This window comes from Olea europaea, unplaced genomic scaffold (assembly GCF_002742605.1).
Source record: "Olea europaea var. sylvestris unplaced genomic scaffold, O_europaea_v1 scaffold1073, whole genome shotgun sequence".
NCBI lineage: Eukaryota > Viridiplantae > Streptophyta > Magnoliopsida > Lamiales > Oleaceae > Olea > Olea europaea.
The window spans coordinates 176796-184294 of NW_019228083.1; positions in this window are offsets into that span (position 1 = coordinate 176796).

A 7499-nucleotide genomic window follows, 5' to 3' on the forward strand; every position below is an offset into this window, starting at 1 on the left:
TCAACCCGAAAGGCATCATTCTATAGCAATAGAGGCCTCGATCCGTGATGAAAGAGGTGTGCTCCTCATCAGCCGGGTGCATGGGGATCTGGTTGTATCCGGAGTATGCATCCATGAAGCTCAATAACTCGTGCCCAGCCGTGGAGTCCACCAATTGGTCAATCCTTGGAAGCGAAAAGCTATCTTTCGGGCAAGCTCTATTAAGGATGGTGAAGTCGATGCATACTCGCCATTTGCCATTGTGTTTCTTAACCAAGACCGGGTTGGACACCCACTTCGGGTAGGTGGCCTCCCTGATGAAGCCATTTTGGATTAGCTTCTGAACCTCTTCCTTCAGGGCCTCATACCTCTCTGGGTTGAGGGCTCTCCTTTTTTGTCTATGCGGGGTAAAATTAGGATCGATTTTCAAGTGGTGACAGCTGACCTTGGGGTCTATGCCAACCATGTCCTCATGCCTCCAGGCGAAGACGTCTAGGTTATTGCCTAGAAAATCCTTAATCTTTTCTCTCAAAATGTCGGATAAGCCCCTGCCTACTTTCAGCACCTTGGACGGATCTCGAGGGTCGGCTGAGAAGCTCTCAAGTTCCTCTACAGGGGATGCTTGAGGCTCATGTTCCATTATGCGGGGGTCGATCTCATCAACGATCAGCGCCTCCTGAACGAGGAGTGCGTCAATCATATCAACATCTTCCTGGTCAGTGGGAGCGTCACCTGGGACATCCGTCATAACCACATCAGCCACGATCACATGGACGTCCCGGGGCTCCACCTTCTTAATGGAGCTCAGATAGCACTCTCGCGAACCTCTCTGGTCGCCTCTCACCGTTGCCACCCCATTTTCTGTTGGGAATTTCATGCATAGGTGGTGGATGGAGGTGACTGCTCCCAATTCCTTTAGGGCCGGTCTGCCCAAGACTCCGTGGTAAGCCGACCGGCCGTCGACTACGAGGAACTCCATAAAGTTCATCGTAGTTTGAGGAGATTCTCCCATCTCCACTACCAGTGTTATCTTTCCTCTCGGAGTAATGCTATCTCCGGTAAATCCGTACAATGGAGTGGTGGTGGGTGTCAACTGATGGTCCAATATCATCTTGTCAAAGGCGGACCCGAATAAGATGTTGACGGAGCTGCCGTTGTCGACCAGTATTCGTTTGAGCCCATTTCAGGCTATGACCGCCCTCACTACCAGTGCATCGCAGTGGGGGTAATGAACTCCTTCGGCGTCTTCCTGGGTGAAGACAATGGGTGGTGCTTGGTTTCTTCGGGAGCTATTATCTACAATGTAACTTGTCAGAGGGGGGTGCTTAGCCTCCCTAGCATAGTTTCTTTTGGCGTTTCGTGTTTCACCGCCAATGTAAGGGCCTCCAAATATGGTATCTATCTCGTGGATAGGGGCCTCATCTTGAGCTTGCCTGTTCCTTCGGTGTCTACGCCCTTCCCTGGGCCTCTCCGTGTCTTGCTCTCTTCGCCTTGGGGAGACATCCCTTTGGCCAGGAGCGACCGCCTCACGCCCATGTCGGTTGTCTTGCCTGGGCGGGGGCCTGTCGGCTTGGGGCGAGTTATGTCTTTCCCTGGCGGGTTCCTGCCGCGAGCGGTGTGCATAGTCTCTGCAATTCGCGGTGTCGTGCCCGTAGGACCTATGGTGCAAACAGTATCCAGGGAGGTTCGGATTGGACCTATTTCTAGGTGCAAAACCTAGACCTCGACCTCGGCCTCTCCCTCTACGGGGTCGCCTATAGCTGCTGTGGGTCAGCGGTTGGGTTGACATCCTCATACGCCAAGGTTGGTACCGCGTTCAGAGTTGTGGTGGCCAAGGCTCGGCCGAAGTTCTCATTTCCAGATCGGTTCATCTGGTAGTCCATGAGGTGGGAGGTCGGCCCCCTACCTCGCTGTCTCTGTGGAGGTGGGAGGCCCCTGCTTGCCCTGTTTCTATGCTCAATCAATTCTTCATTGATTATCTCTCTTCTCATCATTTCTAGTAGGGCGTCATAGGTGGTTGGGTCCTGATTCTGCACATCCCTCCAGAATAGGGGGTTCATGTTCAATCCTCCTCTTAATGCAGATAGTGCTTCCCTGTCGGTGACTTGCACACAGTAGGTCATCTCATCGGTGAAGCGGGATAGGAAGCTTTTCAAGGACTCGCCATGCGCCTGTCTCATGTCTTGAAGACGCTGGATGGGGGCCTCTCCTTCCTTGCTCACTGCGAACCTCTTCAAGAAGGTAGTTTTGAACTCGGGCCAGCTTCGGATGCTCCCAGATGGTAGCCTACTATACCAGATTTCAGCCGCTCCACTGAGGGTTAAATGGAATGCTCTGCACTTCACAGCTGGGGTGGCGCCCCTCAGGCTCATGTGAGTTTTGTAAGCATTGAGGTGCTTTTCTGGGTCACCTCTCCCGTCATATTTTGGTATTTTCGAGGCATCTCTTAGTTCCCTTGAGAATGGCAGGTTCTCATCGTCATCATCCAAGTCACAGGACCTCTGCTGCTCATCAGAATCGTAATCTTCGGCCTCGTACCTAGGTTGTTGGTGAGAAGGTCCTGGCTGGTTCCTAGCCTCTTCCTCCCTCCTTGGCGGCCTACTTCTAGGCGGGACAGCGCAGAGGGCATTTTCATGCCTTCTCTCCGGCTGTTGGGGCATCGGATGTGGGGGTTGTGGCCTCGTCCGAGGCTGCTGAGCTCGCTGTTGACTGGGCCTTGGTTCGGCAGGGCTGATTCTGTCAAAAACACTTCCTGCTCTCCTCTGTCTTGGGTCTTGCTCATACGGAGGTGGAAAGTTATCATGGCTCATTTGGACCTCGGAGGGTCGGCCAGATGCATAATTGGAAGAAATGTCAACTCCCACTTCCCTCTCGAATGGACTTTCACCTCGGTCATAGTCTGGCGAGGCAGCCCTATGACTTTGGACCTCGTCCTCTTGCTGATAGTGCCCATGGGGGGCATATGGAGGAATGGGAAAACCTCCTTGGCCTTGCATCTGGGCCATGAGCTCCCTCATGGCCAAGTTTTGGTTGGCTATATCCCTCATGTTGGCTGCCATAGTAGCCATTTCTCTTGACAGTCGTGCCGTCGCACGCATCCCACCTCTCCTCTGGTGGTGGTGGAGCCTCTGCCGAGCTGCTGTGGCAGCAGGTTGGGGAGGCACATTCGTATTTTCTCTTACCCTCCTCGGGGGAGTATCTTCGTTAGAACTCATTTTTCTTTTATGCCAATCTTAGTTTCCTCCCAGTGGTAGGGGTTCCTCCTGTTCTCTTTCAAGAACAAATCCTTTTTCAAGGGGGGTTGCCCAAATGTTTTTTCAGCAAGCTTTTACCACAAGGTTGCTCGTGGTTATGGTATGGATTCCCACAGACGGCGCCAATCTGTTGACCCCAAAAGGTGCGCCAACAGATGCTGGTCCCACCCCCGCTTGCTTGGGCGAATGTCCAACACGCTAAGACACGTGGACGGTCTAAACGAACGGTTCAAGGGGCGTGGGAGTAGCCCATCGACGTGGGATGGTGACGTTCGGGATCCGGGCGGGTTGTTCGTAATCCGATTGTACAATAATTACCAACCGGTGCTCACAAATGTATATGCAGAAATGTATAGACTCGATTAGTGTAGTGCAAGTAAATGGAGAAAGTAGAGTAAAATGTAGTTTTTTAGTATTGATTCTTGCATTAGCCTTTGACATTACACATTGGAAGTATTTATAGTGATACATATGAAATGGGAGCCCTTGGATGAAGTGACACGTGGCCTCATCTCTTTAGTTCAAACGTCTTTTCTTAGGTATGGGGCTTGACTTGCTAGCTTACGGCACATTTATTGCTTGTGCAGGTCCTCCACACTAGTGACAAGACTTTACCTTTATGCTTATGACAAACGTTCCATCAGTCATTCGAATAAGATCCGTGCAGGCGATCTCTTGGGAGAAGTGACCATGGAGGATGTTTCCTTGTGGTTGAGGCTCGCGCATCAACTTCGGGGCTTCGTCCATTTGAGGACCTCAGCTACAACCAAAGGCTTCCACGCCTCGGGCCATGGGCCTCGGTTAGAAGCAGTTCGGATATAACCCACCTCGGCAGGAATGCCACGTGGATCAGGATGAGTGGGCCACTGGCCCAGGTGGGTAGGACAGGTGTGACAACACGCAACAGTCCTCATAATCAATTTTCCAAAAATCCAACATATACATATAATCCCAAAAAAAATACTTATACACTTACCATATCTTATAAAAATTATAAGAGAACTACTAAAATGTATTTGGGACTTCAACCCTTGACCCACATACTAAAGAATATACTATATTTGTATTTGTATGTATTTCACAGAGAAATGAATATACTTGAAAATGAAACATATGATACCTATATATAGGGGCCACCATATTTTGAGAGTTCTAATTCAATTGAACTTTGAATTTTAAAAGTGATAAAATCTTATCATTATATCAGCCATATTTAAGCTAAACAAATGTTATTTTTTTAATATTTCAATTTCAATTGAAAGAGATAACATTGAAACATTGTTCCAATTATGTTTTAACATTAAATAAAATATAGATAAAATCAAAGTATTATCTTAATAGGAATTTGATTTTATCTAAATCATTTGAAATTTCAATATAACTAAAAGAGATAAAATTAAAATATTATATCCATTATTTAATTAAAATTAAATAAGGTTTAAAAACTTCAAATGGAAAAATAAAACAATAAGGTCTAAGCTATTATTTCACATAATTGACTTTCATGTAATTGATCGGACTAAAATATTAATTGTATCTAATTTTTTATAACGGGCCAACCTAAATTAATAAAATTAGGCCATAGATATGGGTATTACAATATATGCTCAAAACAATAAATTTCGTCCTCGAAATTCGTAGAAGATTTGTGGACATTTAGTCTACATATCTACCTTTCTCTCCCACTTTTTCTCTTCGACGAAGAGATTGCGCCACTATACTTTTACTGAGGGAATCACTTTATTTCTGAGTGCTTGAAATTTCTGATTAATGATTCTTATTGGCTCTGTTGTAAATCAATGAACTGATAGTTGACCACATGATTTAGATCAAGGACATATTTTCAAAGCATTGACATATGGAAAACATTATCCATAGTCGAAAGTTCTTGGGGTAAAGCCAACTGATACGCGACATCCCCAATATGTTGTAACTTTCCTTTCTTGCCAAAACGTAACACTCCTTTTATTGGTGTAACCATGAGAAATACTTTGTCAGCTACCAAAAATTCCAATTCTGTCAACATAACTCTTTTGTCTGTCTCGGGTAATTTTCATCCTAGCTAGAATTTTCTCAATAGCTTGCACTATTTGTTCACCCATCTCATCTCAATGAACTGGTGATCTACACTTCCTCTCATATAATGCCTGATATGGTGCATTCTAATAGAGACGTGACAGCTGTTGTTGTATGATAACGCAATCAAGGGTAAATGTTTCTCCCATTGTTCTTCAAACTCGAGGACACATGTTTGAAGCATATCTTCCAATGTTTGAATAGTTTGCACTGACTGACCATCTATCTAAAGGTGAAAAGCCATACTATGTTTTAACTTAGTTCCCATAGCCTGGTGCAGGCTTTTGTAGAAGTTCAATGTGAACCTAGGATCTCTATCTAATATAAGTAAATGGGTATACCATGCAACTTTACTATGTCACTCACATACAATCGTGCCAATTGATCCATTGACAATATCATCCAAACAGGCAAGAAATGAGCTAATTTTGGTGAGTTAATCCACAATAACCCAAATAGACCCATTATCCCTTGTTGATTTTGGAAAACCGACCACAAAGTCCCTCGTTACATGCTCCCTTTTCACTCGGGAACTTCTAACGGTTCAAGTAACCCTGACGGTCGTTGATATTCAACTTTCACTTATTAACATATTAAACACCTTTTGACATACTCACCTATATCCCTCTTCATGCCTTTCCACCAAAATACTTCCTTAAGGTCTCGGTATATATTTTTGAAAAGGAAGATCCCAAAAACCACTATCAAGAATAGGCAATCCACAATCAAGAATCGAGATAAAAGAATTTAAGAATCAAGACTATGGGCAAGAAGCCAAAATCAAGGTCAAGAACTCAAGAATTAAAAAAAAATCAATATTCAAGATTCAAGATCGGAATCAAAATCCTGTATTAAAGAATCATTCCTAATGAATTAATGTATGTTTAGCATTTAATAAGTCTCTTGGTGATTGACATAGAGGATCTTGGTAATAGAATAATTACGTTTTTAAGTTTTTGAGATTTAGAGTTCCATGAAAATTCTAATAAGTGCTATTAGAGCCAACTTCAGGTTAAATCATTAAGATTTAAGGAAGAATTTTATGGTTGAAATTCATCTATTGAATTTTGGAATCTTTTAATTTAGAACATGATTTTTAACCATAAAATTGAAAATTCAGGATTTTGAAGAATGAATTTTAGGGTTGAAAGCTATAGTTTGAATTTTCCAATTTAAGACGTAAATTTTAATTCAAAACTCAAAAATTCGAATTTCCTATTCTATCTATTTATTTATTATTATTATTTTGGGAAATTTTTTTTAAAAAAAAAAGAATGAATAAAGACAATTGGAGCGTTGTGGCACCGCAGCGACAGGGTTGGGTCTGTATCTATAATTTCTTTTCTTTCTTTTCTTTTTTTTTTTTTGTGTATGAAAACAAAAGAAAGAAAAATTAAAATTAAAATACTAAGGGGGTAATCAATTTTCAAATTTTGGTAATTAAAATTTCTTTCGGATTACTAATTCTCTAAAATAGATTAATTGAAGCAACATGTTGTAACCTTTCTTACCTAAATTAATTTATTTAGAATATTTGGAAGGTTGTATGTATGTAAATCATGCAAATATTCACCGGCCCAAATGAAGGTCAATATTTGGTCGAATTATTTATACATTTGTGATAATAAATATGTGACAATTATAAAAATTTCCATTATGTAAACATTGAGTCGATCCAAATTCAAGGAGACAATCTTTGGAGTTGCAAAACGAAATCGTATGACCTTCAGATCATTCTTATTTTTCGGATTTTAAAGTTTTTATTCATCTCTTAGGAAAATAATGCATTGCAACTCATGACCTGTAATTAATCAGTGACTATCTATCTTCAAACATATATACTTCAGAACATTTATACTAAATCAGCGTTACTACCATCCAAAAACTAAATGCACAATTTCCAAATCGTTATACAGGTGGAACATCCCATATCCTGATTAGCATATTGGGATAATTCTTAGCCAATCCTCCAGTTTTTTATCCTACATTTTTTTTTTCTCCGAAATTTTAAATGATATGCAAAGACAGGTGACAGTGCAACAGAATTTGATGGACAAGCCTCTTTTCCATTGGATTTAACATTAACGCACAATTAAAAATAAAAAGAACCAAATTTTGTTTTAGTTTAATTTAAAAATAATATATAACTGAGCCCGTTCAGTAAAATAATTTTACAGAGCAACACAAGCA